The sequence below is a fragment of the Aythya ferina genome (genome assembly GCF_964211825.1).
Source record: "Aythya ferina genome assembly, chromosome: 9".
Classification (NCBI taxonomy): Eukaryota; Metazoa; Chordata; class Aves; order Anseriformes; family Anatidae; genus Aythya; species Aythya ferina.
This window is the reverse complement of record NC_140305.1, coordinates 15,740,997-15,757,070: the sequence shown is the minus strand read 5'-3', so window position 1 is coordinate 15,757,070 and position 16,074 is coordinate 15,740,997. Positions and strand designations below refer to the sequence as shown.

Here is a 16,074-nt window from a genome sequence, read left to right as displayed (position 1 = left end):
GTACTGAGCGGGGTAGAGAACCACTAAGGTTGGGCTCACAGAGCCATTAAGGTCACAGCATCTTTAGGGTTGGGCTGGGGGGGGGTCACAGAACCGCTGATGTTGGGCTGGGGGTCTCACAGCATCACTGAGGTGGGAACAGACCTCCAAGACCATCCCATCCCACAGCCCCTGCCACCACCACCACCCACTGAACCACGTCCCTCGGGCACTGCCATGCCCACAGCAGTGCCGGTGCCGTTCCCAGCACGGGCTGGAAGGCGATCCCAGCTCCCGTGGGCCTCGCTGTCAGGCTGCAGGGAGCTGCGTGGTCCTGCAGGCCCGGCACGTTCTTGCCTCCAGCTGCTAGGCCGATAGCATCTAAAACCACACTGCCACTTGCCAAATATCCATCCCTAAAGGCACGTGTGGCTGCAAGGGTGTTGGAGAGTGCTGAGGGAGAGGAGAGAAACGGCTGATGGCAAATGGCCCCGTCGGAGGTGGTCATCCGTAGGGGGAGCCCTGCGAAAGCCCACAGACACCACCTGCAGAGGGGCCCGGCAGCACGTCCAGGAGACAGCCAAACCCCAGCGCCTTTGGAAATCAGCCCCAGGTCGCCCAGGTCCTGCTGGCCAGACCCCAAGAGGAGTGTGAAGGGCTGGTATCTCTCTGCTTCCACACGTGCCACCAGACACACGCCTGCCTTTAATAACTCATCCTACCCTGCTGCTGCCAGCAGCGCCTGCAGCCACCTCACGATAGGCTTATCTGCCAGCGGAGCGGTGCCCGAGCAGCGTGTCTCTCCTCGCAGGCAGCCCTTTTCCGTGTCACTGCTCGCTGCGACACGCTCAACTAAAGCTCGTGTGCTCTGTTCTGGGTTCCTAGAAGCCGATGCTTAACTCTGTCAGATGTGTGTACTGCTCAGATACACTCAGCCAGCTGTGGGGCTGAGTTGACCTGCTCTTGATTACTGCCCCACCAACGTGTGCATCGTTCCAAGCGCTGTACCAGAACCATTTCTAAATGCTTCCAGCTCATCTATAAACACCGGTGTGACTTCACTAAGTACACCTCCAGGTTCATTTTCCAGGTGCATCAGTTTCTGAGGAGCACCATAAATCACTGAGGGGTCTGTAAGCCATATGAGGATCTGTATTTTCACACAGTACACTTTTTTTCCAGCAGTTCTCCTTCCTTGCAGACCAAGGGAATCGGTCAGCATTGCATCTTACAGCGTGCAGCCAGAGCAGGTTCCATAGGGTAAATGACCTGAGCCCATCGCATCACCCCGGTGGCACACTCAAGGTGCTTCTCACACAGCCCCCACATGAGTCAGCCCAGCAAGGTGAGCCAACAAGAAACCTGCCAATAAAATGTGGAAAAAGGATGGTTTTCTGTTGGCTGAGAGAGTTGAGTTGGCTGAGAGTTGCAGGCGCATGACCACTATTTAAGGGAACAAGAGGAAAAGAACGGGAGAAACAAAAGAGCCCGTTTTGGCAGCCGCCCAAAATTAGCTGTAATACTGAACTGGTTTGACTCAAGTCAGAATGATCGTCTTCCTACATTCAGCACTTCTCCTCACCAAGAAAAGTTAAAAACATTATTTCTGGAGTCAACGCATTCACAGAAAATGTTGCAGTTTAATTCTGCATTGGCTGCGTACTTCATCAACCTCCTTTATTGCTTTTGCCAAGGATTGGGGTTAGATTAGCCAAGTTTTGGTTAGCACTTACCTAGGACATGGCAGTTACTGTTTCGGGATAATGACTCAACAGTTATTTCCCCTGAATCTCTGGAAATTCAGTGACATGGTATTTGCTGAGAAATCAGTATTAAAGGTTTGATGACCTTGTTGGGCAATTTTAAAAATACTTCCGTGTGCAAGTTTTCCAGCTCTAGTTTTATGGATGGTTATTAACCAGTTCTTCATACAGCCTGGAAGAGAAAAATACTGCTGTTAGATATGGGGACACCATTCTGTTCGTTTTCCAAACGAAGAACAGAAAAGCTTATTGAATAATTTCAGTTTTCCTCACCACTGGGTGGGGATCAATCATATTGGCCATATATATTTTCACTGAATTCCCCTAATTAATTACCCCTCTTTCCAGATCATTGATCTACCCAGTGCTATCAGCTTTCCAAATTTTCAACTATATTTAATTCATTATTATTGCCTACACCTCCCCTTTTAAGCAGGATGTTTTGTTTTATTTTAAAACCAGAAAGTCTCCTTTTGTGACATTGAAACGGTGAGGGTCTGAGTCATCTAATAACACATTTGTGAAGAACTCCCCCAGTTTCCATTTGGATTGCATTGAAGCATTTCCTCAGACTCTCCCTTATTCATAACTGCTTTTAGCCTTGCAAATTTGGCATTTTTATAGCGCTGAGTTCCTAAACACGTGGTGCCTGGTGGAAGTCGTCACTCAGCACATTGCAAACAGACCAAACTGTGGTCACTTCCAGAGAGCGATGCGCAGCACAGCATCTCCCTAAGCTGTTGTGTCCTCTGTGTGTGTGCTCACAGCTGTTTGCATTGCCTTTGTAGCTTACCCAAACACTGTTACACAGCTCCCATCGCATCTCACGCAAAGCCAGTCCTCTCCTCGCATCAGCTTGGCAGAGCAGGATGAAGCTGCCCTTCTTCCCGGGCCGTGCAGTGAGCGGTGGTGCTACGGAGGCTGCAGGGAGGGCATGGGACAAGAGGCAGCACTGCCAAAACAGTCACATGAAGGCAGGTGCACCAAAATGGGTGCTTTTCTGCTGGGATATTGAGAGAAAACCAGAGGTAGTACACATAAATGGGAGTAGCAGACATACATCCATCCATCCCCAGAAATGAGGCTGTGATGAGGAAAAGTCTAAGATACTTTTTGGACTAAGTACTGGCTGGTGAAAGAGCCTACCATATGACTCAAAGGAAAAATATTATGAAGTTATTACTGCTATTAAACAGAAGCTCTTATTCCGTCATTCCCTATTAGTAATAAGAGTAAAAAGATTTGCTCTGATACATACTTTAACATGTTCATCAAAATTCCTGTAGTCATTTTCAATTAAAGGTTAACTTCTCATCATTTTTTTCAACCCATTGCGTATTCCAAGGTATTATCTTGATCCACATTAGAAGGTTTCCCTTACACCTAATTGCTTTTCTTTTTCAGTCTCTGGCAAATTTGAACTTGTTTATTGCTTCACAAACCTCAAACCATGCAGGCTTTTATTAATTCAAAGATTAATTTTGTGGTTGGCCTGTTCCCTCCACCCATCTCCTCAAGCTGTTTCAGCTGCTCTCCAGCTCCCTTGGCATTACTCTGGTTTGGAGCACTGCAGATGCCTGGCAAGCTCAGCTCACCAGCAGCACTGCTAGCTACATTTTTTCTAGGAAAGAGACAGGTCACAGGACAAATTGAGTTATGGCTTGCCAAGAGATCACTGTGTTCAGTTCTTTTAAAGCATCAGGTCTTCGACTTGGTAGAAAAAAGAGGGGGAAAAAAAAAAACACACAGTAGAAATAACAGTTTTTCTCTGCTCAGTTCACCTTTGTGAGACTTGCTAACACAAGGAACCGATCCAGAGCACACACTGCAGTGCTGTCACAGCTTTTAGAAACTTTATGTCCATTTACAGCCAGCATAATTCCTCGAGACTTTGCTCAAAAATGTGGGAACACAATAGCAGCCCGAGGCTGGAGGACAGAAGCAGCTCTGTCAGCCTGCTTAAATCAAGTCCAGCAGCCTTTCTTAAAAGCTTTCCCATGATTATTTGGATTTCATAGGCACGTATATTCTACCCAAACATGTTGTCTGGTGGATCTGAACTGGGTGCAGGACCCAACAAAACTGTTTCACTGGCCCCTTTACAACTCCGGCAACTAGAAGAGTTGCCACATGCAACATCTCGATCGCTCCCTTCCCAGCCGGATCCCCACGCAGCAGGTGCATGGTGTCCCTGCGTGTTCCCTGGTGGATGTGCTGAATGATGCCAAGAAGATATATGGTGTTCAGTGAGTGCCCTTCCTCAGGCTGACTGATCGTATTTTATATGTTTCCCCAGTCTGAATTTATCTCCTGTTATCTCTCATATCTTAAACTGTGGATTCTTGAGGGCAGAGATGTCAGCGTTACCTGCTGTACAGCGCCCAGCTGCCAGGGGCCAGCTAGGTTTATGTGCTTCTGCAGCACAGAGCGTGAAAAGCATTCTGCTTTAAGAACATTTGCAAGGTTTTTTCTCCTTTGTGCATGATTTCTAAACCAGCAAACACAAAAGCCTAACTGGAGATCACATTGGTGTACAAAATCTATCCTGTGCCAAAACTAAGATATCCAAGTAGCAGAGAAAATAAATCAAAACCTACTGTTTATTTATTCACTCTCCTTAATGTGTATATGTTAGCGTGTTCCACCCTGCCTTTTCTGGTAGGGCTGTATAAATATGTGCCTTAGCTCCGAGTAGGTTCTGGGAAGGTTTCTCCCAAGTGCACGGGTGTACAGCTGGCCACAGCTGGCCACCGAGGCTGCAAACACACCTCTGCTAGCCCCGTGCCACCCAGTCCTCCCTGGGGACAACCGCAGGGCCTCCCATGGAACTTTCCTGGCAAGGAAAGCCTCTTCCTACCTTTCCTACCTTTGTTTGCTTTTCCTGACCTCAGCTGCTGGCAGGCTGGGGCTCGCTGCTGGCCGAGGATCCCCAGGTCAGCGGGCTGGCAGCAGCACCGCAGCCGCGCTCTGTGCTCCTACGCACATCTGGCACCTGCACGGGAACATCAGACCCCAGCCAAGTGCCTCAGCTCCCGAAGGCACGGCCAGGTGTACAGAGTGTCCTGTGAAATGGGGGCTGGCAATCTGCAGTTATGGTTTTACTGTTCAACAAGATGAGTCATCAGCAGTCGAGAGGCACAAGTCTTTAAAAGCCTCCTTTTAAAGCTCCTTAAACTAAATTGGCAAGTCTGAGTTGTTAAACAATTTATTATCACTTCTCTGCCAGAAGATCTTGAGAAACAGCTTAAAGAGCAAATAGTGCAAAGTGCCCAAGATTGTCACAGCTGAGGCCTTTCTTTTCTCTCGTGTCACCCGATCCTTTTTACCCTTTCTCCAGACATTCAGCTCTTCTCGGATTAAATAGTCTTGCTAGTAATTTCCATTACAACAGCAGCATATCTAATAAGTCACATGTCTTCAGCAGCAGTCACAGTGAAAGGGGAATTCATCGCTCCATTTATTAGAACAAGATCTTAAATAGTCACTTTTTATAGCACACAGAACAAATAGTATCGTGCTCTCCCATTCCTCTTGCTATCCCCAGGCCTGCCATGGAAAGCAGCAGGGAGGCCATGCCTGTTTCCAACTCACTGCTCAGGCGCTTCCAAGACGATTCCCTCCCCAGAGATTCCTGCCACAGCCTTAAATGAACCTCTCTGCAGCTACTGGGCACGTCACTGGCTTTCTTGGTACTTGTCCCTGTTTTTTTTTCTGTCTCTGTCTTTAATGCAGAAGTCTTTCAGCTAGCAGGACAGTCAGACTTTGCTTGACCTGCACTGTAGCTCAAGGGAAGTGGGCAGTGAGAGCTTTACTTGCTTCCACGACTGCACCATGCTGTCCCGTGGGCTGCTGTGCTGAGCACACCCAGGTGTCTCCAGTGAGGATGCCGCTGTCCCGAGGGTTTGCACAGGGCTTGTCCCATCCAGAAATCTTAGGGCACCGTGGCAGCATTGGTGAGAGCAGCAGCAAAGCAGAGGCTGCAGCATTTTCTCCTGCGAAGGGAGGTTCAGTTTGGTAGCAGGTATCCCAGCCACGTGGAAAAATTGCCCAGGGGACCTGGCAGGTCCTGCTACAGCTACTGACTTCACTAAGAAGTATTCCAGTAAATGCAGGGAAACTCCACCCACGATAGGGAAACCCAAGCCAGCACAGACATACCAAAGCAAACAAGTAAATAGGTAAAATGTAGGCCAACCTCAAAGGCAGGACTCTTGAGAAACCATCGCTTTTATCTAAGAGGGCACATTTAGCAAAGGGCAAGCACTCTTGCACTTATTATTTGGCTGTAAGCAAAGTGACTGCAAAATGAACCTGCCTCTGCCCACCCAGCACAGAGGAAAAATTCAAGCTCTTGGGCAGCTTTCGCAACTGGAAAAGCAGATATGCTTTAGAGCTGAAGAATGCACACACACCGCTAATGGACCTCACTATCTAGCAGCACGATGTTTTGATTTCATATTAGAATTGCTTGAAAATGGGGCCTTTAATACCTCTATTGTTGTACATTTCTCCCTCAAAGTACGTTTGAAGGACTTAATCAGACTCATTTCCTTAATTTCAAGCATATCTCTGAAAATGTATTATCCGAGGCTGATGGCATCAAAGAGTGAATTAGGAATAAAGCCAAGTGAACAAAAACAAAGATATATTTCCTTTCAGTTACTGTGCAGCCTTCACAGGCTACAGAGCATTAGATTACTGAAATACCACTGACACATTCTTCAAGATCTCCAAATTAGTGCCTTGCTTTTATACCCTTAGCATGAAGCAAGAATGCAATCCTTGTTACCACTCAGCCCAGCGAGAGCTATGCTGTGATGAGCAGCTTTAGCTTTGCAGCACTGGAAAAATGTCTTTGAACCAGTGCTGTTTGCATTCCCAGTTTCCAAGACATATTTGTCATAGCAAAATTCCCCTATTGAGCTGGAAAAAAAAAAAAAAACACCCTGAATTTGATGACCGTTTTGAGGAAATATCTGACAGTGCATGCACCGCTTGCTTTCACCGCCTGTTCTTTGACATCAGCCGTGGAGAAGCAGAAGCCCTTGCTGCTGCCCTGGGTCAGGATGAAGGTCCCTGCACCCCTGTCCACCTCTGATGGGAGCTGCTCAGAGAGGACATGAGACAGGGGTAGGCACGTGCTGAGAAGATGGAGTGAGCTGAAATCAAGGGCAAGGGGACAGCTCCCATTCCTACCCATTGGGGAATCAAGCACAAATCCCCCTTCTAGTGCTATGCTAACAGCAACTGTAATGGGGGCAGAGCAGGGGAAGTTTGGTATCCATGGCTTATCCAGAGTTTTAACACAGCTTAAACCAAGAATATCCCTCTTCTGGCAAATTAAGAGGCATCTCCTGGCCACCGCTGTGGCTGGACCCAGAATGCGATTTTAACAGTGTGGTCCAAGAGAAATGATTGCCACACTATCCACGAGCAATGGCGCCCAGTTTCATAATCCTGGCAAAATTACCATATAAATATAACCTGAAACAGCACCCTCACCGTACACACAATTCGCGGTTGTTATGATAGCATTCCTACACCATATTGTCATCTTCTACTACTCCCTCCTGAAGCCTCCTGTGGACGGGACTTCACAGCACCGCAGCCCTCCTTTGTGCATTTGTGCAAAGTGGCATTTCAGGGCCCTTCAGGGCCCTCCCGCAGCCCCAGGGAGAAACACAGCTGTATGAGGGTCACCTCCAGCCTGGCCGTGGCTGCCTGTGACCTCCCACAGCAGCAGAGGGTTTCTTCCCGTCCAAGCCCTCACTCTGTGCCTTGTGACACTTGCTGCTGAGAGCTGATCTTGCACCGACAGAAGCAGAGTCCTCACTTCCTTACCATCGCTCCTACATTCTCCTGTGCAGCCCCAAAGCTGGAAGGAGCAGAGCGGAGGAAGCAGGCTAGAGGAAAGCTGATCCTTGCCAAAGTGCTCCCACCCCATCAGCTCCTGGGAGGATTTCTCTGCCTCTTGGTTACGTTGAATTACTGCAGATGCATGGATTTCCTAATTTCCCATTTAGGTGGAACAGTTTCCAGATCCCAACTCACTTCAGTGCCACTGACAGAGAATTTTTCTTTTAGCAGGTCTGAGACCACCAAGTCCTGAGGAGTCCATGTGCAACAGTGGTCTGGTTTGGACCAAGGACACGTCTTTGAAGCAAGTTGTGCAATCAGCCCAATTAGCACCGTGCTTTGCTTCACATCAAAGTAGCCATGGAGCAAAAGAACCGGGTTCCCTTTGGGTGAGCTAAGCCTGAAGCTGCTCTCCAGGATCCTGCCTGATGTGGTGCAAGTGCTAAAGCAGCTCAGCCTCCGGAGCCAGGCTAGGGCCTGTCCAAGACGTAAAACCCTCTGGAACATACCTGCAGCCCCTCCTCTGCTCTACAGGCCTGGTCCTGCTGTGCCACGCTGCTTGCTGGTGAAGGCAGAGGTATCAGCTTTCTGGAGTGCTCCAAAGGGCCTCCGTAATCAGACCTATTAACCACAATCAGACCATTAACAGGTGTGCTGTTTCCACTGCCTTCCCTGCTCACCCCACTTCAGAGACAGACACCTTCATCCCCTCACCACTGCCCGTGCCCGCAGAGGGCACACCGATGCCGTGTCCTTGCTGTGGGTGCCCATGGAGCCATGACACATGGGGACAAGCTCTCCCCACCACCAGCAGCTCTGTGGGCAAGCCACGCTGTCAAGGGGAAATCCGCAGGCCCAAAAACTGGGCCATGGAGGCACCACAGGGCTTGGACCCTGGCCCAAGGAGGGAGTGCTGCAGGTCGGTAAGCACGGGCCGAAGCCACAGCTCCAGCACCAAGCAACTCTCTTGAGCCATGCCAGACAGGCAGACTGGTTTCTTTGTGCCTACATTCTCCAAAAATTTCTGAAAAGATGCTGAAGGCACGAGGCAGGAGGAAGATTTGAGGCACTTAACTATGCAACAAACCAGCAGCCTCTCAGCTGCAGGACACTCGCGGTGTTTCCACAGTTTTGCCAGACGGTAAATACACGGTGTCTAAGTAAGGATGAAAGCAAGCCTCTGGCAAGAAGGCAATGTTCTCTCACTGGCAGTAATTAAGCTGAAATTACAAATGGACACAAACTGCTAACATTTTTTGTGGCTTTATGCAGACTAAATTCTCCATCCAACCTTAAATTAAGCTCTGCTAAAGACAGGGCAGGGAGAGGGCTTGGCGCAGCAAGGAGGCGATGGGATGGCCACAGCTGCTCTGCCCATACCCATCTGCCCTCCTGGGGCTCTCTCCTGCCTGGGCCATTCTGCCTTGACATGACTTATGCAACCTTGTTCTCCCAGCATTTCTCAGGAAACTGCTTTGCAGCTGGCAGCCCTTGCTGTTACAGCAAAGCTCGAGGCTGGGAGGCCTCCTCTGCCCCGTGCTACCAGGAGGAAAGCTGTGCCCGCTCCAAGCAACGACTGTGCAGGGAGCCAGAGCCTGAGGTGTTGGAGCACCTCCTCGTTGGTCTGGGAGGCAACCCCTTGCCTTCCCTGTGTGTGAGCCCCATCTGCCCCAGTCAGGGAGGCTGGATTTGCTCAGGGGCAGCAGCACCCCAAGAGCACCCTGCCCGGTGGCTGCTGAAGCAGAGCTGCACTGGGGGAGCCTGGGGCTGCAGTCAGCCCCACGCACTGACACGCACAAAACAGCCTCATAGAAAATAGATCACGTCTGAGGCTCACTGTGCTTTCCTGAAATTGTACAATAAAAGTTACCCACCCACCCCTCACCTCCTGCTCTCCACGCCACACTGCTCAGGTGCACTGCATTACCCCGGGCTTTCCTCAGTAACAGCCAGACCTGGGGGGCTGCCAAGAAGCCAGCGAGGGCAGTCGCCTGCTGTCAGGAGTTAGGGATTTCCATCCCCACCCCAGGACAGCACCCAGCAGCCCCACAGAAGTGGTCTGGACTCTCCTTCCCCAGACCCTTGGCAGAAGAGGGCCTCCCATGTGCTCTCCCTCCCAGGGCTCGGCAGGGCAGCAGCTCCAGAGCCTCCACTGCCAAGCAGCTGCTCATCACACTGAACAAGAAGCTGCTGGATCCTTTCCACCATCCTTTGCCCTCTGGGGTCCTTTCTCGTGAATCTGTAAGGTATTAGCATAAGAAGTGACTAATTACTTTTGCAGCTCCACCCTAATGAAGCAAGCTCACCTGCCTCCTCAGGACAGGTCAAGCCCTAACAGCCACCTGGCTGCTGGATTGCTTCAGACACCTCCCAGGGCTCTGCAGACAGCGCAGGCTCCAGGGCAGGAGGAGACAAGTGGCTGTGAATAGCAAAGGGCTGAAACAGCTGCTCCCTGTGGCTTTCAACCCCCTGTGCTGGGCAAGCGAGTGGCAGCATGCTCGTGGTGGCTGGGAAACTCAAAGGGAGGAATGTGCAAACACGGTGCTTGCGTGACAGCGCTTCCCACTGCTCACACATGTGTGCAAAGGTGCTCACCCACCTACGTGCCACACTGCGTCCTCCTCCTCCCAAGAGGCAGCGTGCCACGTGCCGATGGAGACCTCCCCCAGCAGCTGTGCCTGTGGCAAGGACGGTGTTGGCACCCTGGTGTAGCCCTGGACCTGCCTGTGCCAGTGTCCTCGTCTGCACCTCGCTTGCCCGGAACGTCCCCTGCACTCCTCCTGGAGCAGGAGCAGAAAGATGCAGCAGCAGCCCCTCAGGAAAAGCCCTCTCCAAAGCTGTGCCTGCTCAGAGCATTCCCACCCTCACCATTGTTTTGGGAATAGCTGGAAAATGTCAGCAGGGCGCTGGGTGCGGGTGGGGGGTGGGCAGGAAAAAGGAAAAACAGATGATTAGATTTTTTTAAATCAGCCAATAAATTATATTAACTTTTCCATTGACCTTTTGTGGGGTCACATTATCAGACCAGTGAATATGGTTCATGAAGATAGTATTATACTCAGATTTCAAGCTGTGCAGAAAATGCATCCCTAGCAATACCCCAAAATGGAAACGTCAGCTGTGCCAGAGGGATGTGCCGCTGGGCTCATAGGTTCTGGGTGCTCCCTCCAGGAGCAGGGCAGAACCAACACCCACAAATATCGCACTCTGATTCCTTGCAGCACCCTCTCTGTTGTTATTTAAAAGGCCCAGTTCCCCAGCAGGCTGGGATTTTGTAAGGCCTGATTTTGCCAGTGGTGCCATTTATTGCATTTTCTTTGAGATTGCCTGCAGAGGGACCTGCCTGTGGTATGTGGCTAGGACAGCGGGGACGAGGGCATGGCTGCAGGCACCAGACACCAACACGGGGCAGGAGGGACTGCATCCCCATGCAGCACCATGTCCCTGTGCAGCTCTGCATCCCCATGCAGCATGCACCTGCTGCATGACCATGAAGTGACTCATGCTGGCTCTCCTGTGGCCATGATGCCTTTCAGGAGGCCCATCAGGGAGGCTGGGGACATCAGTGTCCCTGCACACTGTGCCCCCAGTACTGTGCTCGGTGGGGACAGTGTGAGTGAGCCTTGGCAGGTGGGGAAATGAAGCAGGGCAGGAGCCAAGCGCTCCCAAAGCCACAGGGGCAGAGCTTGCCAAGGGCCAAGATGGGTCACCTGCAGCGGTGTGGCTGGCAGCATGACCCTGCCCTCCCCAGGCCAAGGCTATCCTAGCCCCCGTGCAGAGCCCCCCTCACCCTCCGCTAGCCCAGCGAGGCCAAAATTAGCCTCCCCTCTGCATGTGCCGGGTAGAAGAGCCACAATTGTATCTCAGGAAGGCATTATTGTACTCCATGAGCCCTATCTTATCAGGGAGAGAAAAATGGGACTTTGACAAATTGCCTCTGCCGTGGCTGGGGTGAGCACATGATTTTCAGGAATCGCCCACCACGGCCACTATTGTTCCCAGCCCCGGCGCTGCGCGGGGCCGTGCCGCACGACCCTCCCGCTGGGGAAGGAGCACACGGGGCCCCGCACATTGTGTCTGCAGACCGGCGCTGTGGCGGGGAGGCAGCTGAGGTTGCATTGATCCCTTTATCGCCAGCCTCGAGCGCTGATAAGGTGACATCACCCGCCGGAGCGAGGACTCGACCCCTGTTGCAAGAGGAGATTGTTATCGGCGGGCCCTGGCAGGGCCGCGCTGTCCGGCAGCTGGAAGCAGAGCCACCCCGCGAGCCTTTGACACGATAGGAAGGGCTTGTTTCACCCTGCACAATGGCTGCTCAGATCCTGCCCAACAATGCTGCAGCTCGGCACGGGGCAGCCCTGGAGCACACCAAAGGCACTTGGCTTCTCCTCCGCGGTGGCCCAAGGGACCCAGCGGCTGTCCTAGGATACTCTGCCCAGCCCCAGGGAGTGCCCAGGCCCCAAAGCACCCACTGGGCCCAGGTGGGTGCTGGTCCCAGCCCCAGGCAGCCCGAGAGCAGCCTGTGGGCCCATCACAGCCCATCCCTGCAGGGAACAGGGGCTGCTCCTGGTGCCTCTCCACCGCCAGCACTGCTGCTGCAAGGAGTAACCAGGAGGGAGCAAAGAGCCTCTCGAGCAGGTCCAGATAGAGGCAGAAGACCTGAAAGGCAGCTGTGGTGGCTGTGCTCCCAGACAGCCAGCACAAGCTCCCAGTGATGTCCCACATGGGATGTCCACCTGCCCCACACCACAAAGACCAGGCTGGCTGCGTGCAAACAAACACATCCTTCAGCCACTTGTGCAACTGTGGGTGCTGCATGGCTGGCCTGGCAGTAGTGCTTGGGGTAGGCTGGGATCAGCACAGCCTCAGCAGGCAGGGAGAGCTCCTCTCCCTCCTGAGTGACCACAGCTGTTGGGGCTCATCCCCATCAGAGGTGCTGGAATCCCTCAAGTATAACAGCTGAAGCAGGTCTGGAAGGAGAAGCAGTCACTGAGGGCTCCAGGGAGCATGTAGAAAGGGTCACAGCTGACAGCAAACCAGCCATATCGCACTGCCATGCAATACCTACCTGCTGTCGTGTGCTTTGTGCCCTTTTCTGCTCTGCTGCTGGATCCTGGGTCCCAAGGAAGGACGAAGGGGCAGAACGCCAGGCGCTGCAAGCGTCACAGCTACCCAGCCACTAGCTCCTCATGAACCTCCCTGTACTGACAGCACAGCTGAAATCCCTCCTTGTGGCTCATCTCCATCACTTTGCCTACAGAACACCTGGTGATGGCCGTAATCCTCCTGTGTTCTGCTCACTACCCCCTGCGGTGCCCCCACCTCCATTCCAAGCTCTCTGGGCAGGGTCTCTCCTGGCCGGTACCCAGCTTGGTAAGAAGCAGTTCAGGGCACGGGCTGTGCATGAAGAAGAGCCACTTCTTGCCCGAGCACGTCAGGTCCCATGGGGCAGTGCTGCCTGCAGACATGGCCCACAGCCCCCGGGACCACCCACAAAAGGTGACCTGGCCCTGCCACCTGTTTTATAACAATGGGACACAAAAGCAGGCAATGGGGCAGGTTGGGGATCCACCTCGTCCTGGCGAGCCTGGGCCAAGTAGCGGCTGGAGCAGGACCTGTGTGGACAAAGCAGAGCCAGCAGCACAGTGACCTCCTGCCACCCACCCTCCTGTCCCGGCGGCTGCAGCCTGGGGACTTCCCGAGCAGAGGTGGCAGCCCTGGCCTGTCTCCTTGAGCTCCCCTCATCACTCATCTGAATTTCGCTGCCCAAAATATCCCACAATGATTTCCGCAGCTAATTTGGGCCATCTCTGAGTGTTCCTCTGGCCGGTTTCATATCAGACCTCTGTGTCCCTGCACTCTGAGGCACGGCACTGGCACTCGTCCTTGCCTTTCCCCTGCTGCCCTGACAGCACCAGCCCCGTCACACCCCCTTTTTGAGAAAGGCTCCCACTCCACGGTTCTTGCCGTCTGGTCACTTCTCGTTCATACACCACACAACCCCACGTCCTTGCTCCCCATCTCACAGCCCACACACCTCTGGGTGCTGTGGACAGCCCTGCTCGGTGTACAGTCCTGTCCCTTACAGCCCCTCTGCAGCCGTGCACAGCCCAAGGACACAGCTGGGCCTGTGTGGTGGGGCAGGAGTGGGGCAGCCTAAGTCACCTCCTGCTCCAAAACCAACCACGGGCACCACTGCCTGCTCTGGAGGCCCCGTTCTGCACAGATATCCTCCAGGGATCAGCTGCGGTGCCCACCCCACAGCCTGCCACACGGGCTCCTGTTTCACTTGGTGTTATCTTATCGCCATAGGAAAGGCAATACAGCAGAAGAATTTCCTTTCCTTCATGGTTCCAGCCTCTCCATTGTCTAGCGTCTGGATTTCTGAGCCTTGCCACTCAGCAATTCAGCGTGGGCCTTTCGAAATGTGAACGCAAAGGCTCCTTATCAGCACGAGCTCTGCAAGTCTCCTGCCACTGCAGGCAGGCCAGGCAGGGTCTGCCCACCCTGGGGCCCCGTCCTCACCCTGATAGCAGTTTCCCCTTGCCTGAGACAGGCCCCAGCTGTGCCCTACACCTGGGGACAGCAGAGCGATGTGACACAGAGGAGCAGAGCAGCAGCCACGCAGGTCCCCACGTCCCCAGCCAGGATCCCCCTGCAGCTCCGACACAGAGAGCTCAGGCCCAGCACCAGCGTGCCCACCGCCTCGCCGCCTGGCACAGCAGGGCACAGCCCGTGGATTTCAAAGCCAAGGCTGGGGACAAAGCAGTGCTTGATGTGTCACAGCTACGTCAGTGTGGGCTGCGGGGCCCCAGGGATCCCACACACTGCAGCTGCGGCCTCACCAGCACACGCGTGGCCCGAGGCACTTGCACGTGTCCAGTGCTGTGCAGGCAAACTGACTGCTTCCTCCCCATCCTTCTGGGGGTTCCCCCATTTCTGCAGCTTCCTCTGCTCTGCACCATGCAGGCTTTAAGGCACAAAGTCACAACAGGGAGAGAAGTTTGCCATCTCGGAGGGGCTGCGGGCTGACTGAAGGTGCCCCAGCACAGCCCCAAGCTGCTGCTGAGTGGGAGAGGCTGAGGAGTAGGGCTGGAGAGCAGGGCTGGGCCAGCTCCAGGGCATGGCCACATCTCGGAAGCCCTGCTGGGAAGGGAAGGAGCCGGCCACACGTGAGGAGGGCACTGCGGGACTGAGCCACCTCCCCCCAGAAAGGGGAACCAGCTGCATCTGAAACTAGAACCTGCCATTTCTCGGGAGCAATGCAAACAGAGCTCAAAGCAGAACAACTTCGGGTTTCTGTTTTGCTCATGCACTCCCTCCCCACCCTGTGACATGACAGAAGGGCTGAGGAGCCCAGAAAGTGCTGGCTGAGGGAAACTTGGAGCGTTTCAACAGAGGGAGAATCAGTTTTGCCTGGGAGCTGCACAGCAGCATTTCCTGACCACGATCTGTGCTGGGGACACAGAGAGCTGTCCCCAGAGCCCAGGCAAGGATGTCCTTGGCCCAACCCAGAGCCCAAGGGCCTGGTGCTGCTGCCACTCCTGCAGGCAGGCTCCTGTCCCCTGCGGGTGCCAGGACAACTGGGTGGCACACAGCTAAGGGCTGCTCTGCAGGGGCTTCCAGCTTCCCTCTTCTCTTCACTGGCTCCCTGGAGTGTGGTAACTTCCCACTGGGGACATGGCAATGTTTGTTTCTTTCTCCCAACAGTTATGATTCCAAAGTGACAAAGGGCAGGGGGACATTGCCAGCCTCAGTCCAGCAGTGCAAAGCCAGGTTTGCTTCCCTCAGCCTGCAGGGCCCTTCCACACCACCACCACCCACGGGACAGACCCTTTCCCACAGCCCCAGGACCATAGTTCCTCTGACTCAGGAGCGGTTTCTTTTCCTCTCACCTTCACCATGACTTATCTTCATGCCCCAAGATGTCCTGGGCACCTCAGGCATTTAGCCCCATGACACTGTACCCTGACATCCTGCAGAGCTGCTCCTCGCCTCACTGCCACCAACCAGCAGCTCTCCAGACCTGCTCTGAATTTAAGGCTTCCCAGTAGGAAAAAAAATATAAAGGAAGAAAAAAGCTGGACTTGAGCCATCACACAGCAGGGTGACAGCACAAGGCTGCTCCTCACAGGGACGTGTGGAGCCCCCAGGCCAGCTTTGCAGGAGCCCCTACCTGGCAAAGGAGCAAGCACACTGTGCTGGGACCGTCCCCAGGACTGTTTTTCCTCCAGCTGGGCAAGGCCGTCCCCTAACGGCAGGAAAGGGGGATTTCAGCCTCCTCCGGAGAAATCCGAAGTATTTTTGGAGCAGGCAGCGCCAGTGACCATAGGACCATCTCAGCCTGGGTCCAGCTGACCTGTGCGGGCAGCCTGTGAATGAGGAGCCCTTCCCCATCAGGCAGAGCTGCCAGCACTGACACCGAGGTGCTGTGTCCTTCCCTCGGGCAAGCCCAGGGCAGGACTGCAAAGCTGCG

General features: G+C 53.5%; 1 long non-coding RNA gene across 1 annotated transcript; it reads right to left on the bottom strand.

Moving 5' to 3' along the window:
* Nucleotides 1-1,639: 1,639 nt before the first annotated feature.
* Nucleotides 1,640-15,825, bottom strand: LOC311441521. The gene is made up of 4 exons (XR_014696009.1): nt 15,775-15,825; nt 15,494-15,641; nt 2,536-2,745; nt 1,640-1,914 (listed from the first exon to the last, which is right to left on the bottom strand). It is a non-coding gene; the product is annotated as an uncharacterized lncRNA (long non-coding RNA).
* Between the last annotated feature and the right edge of the window lie 249 nt (nt 15,826-16,074).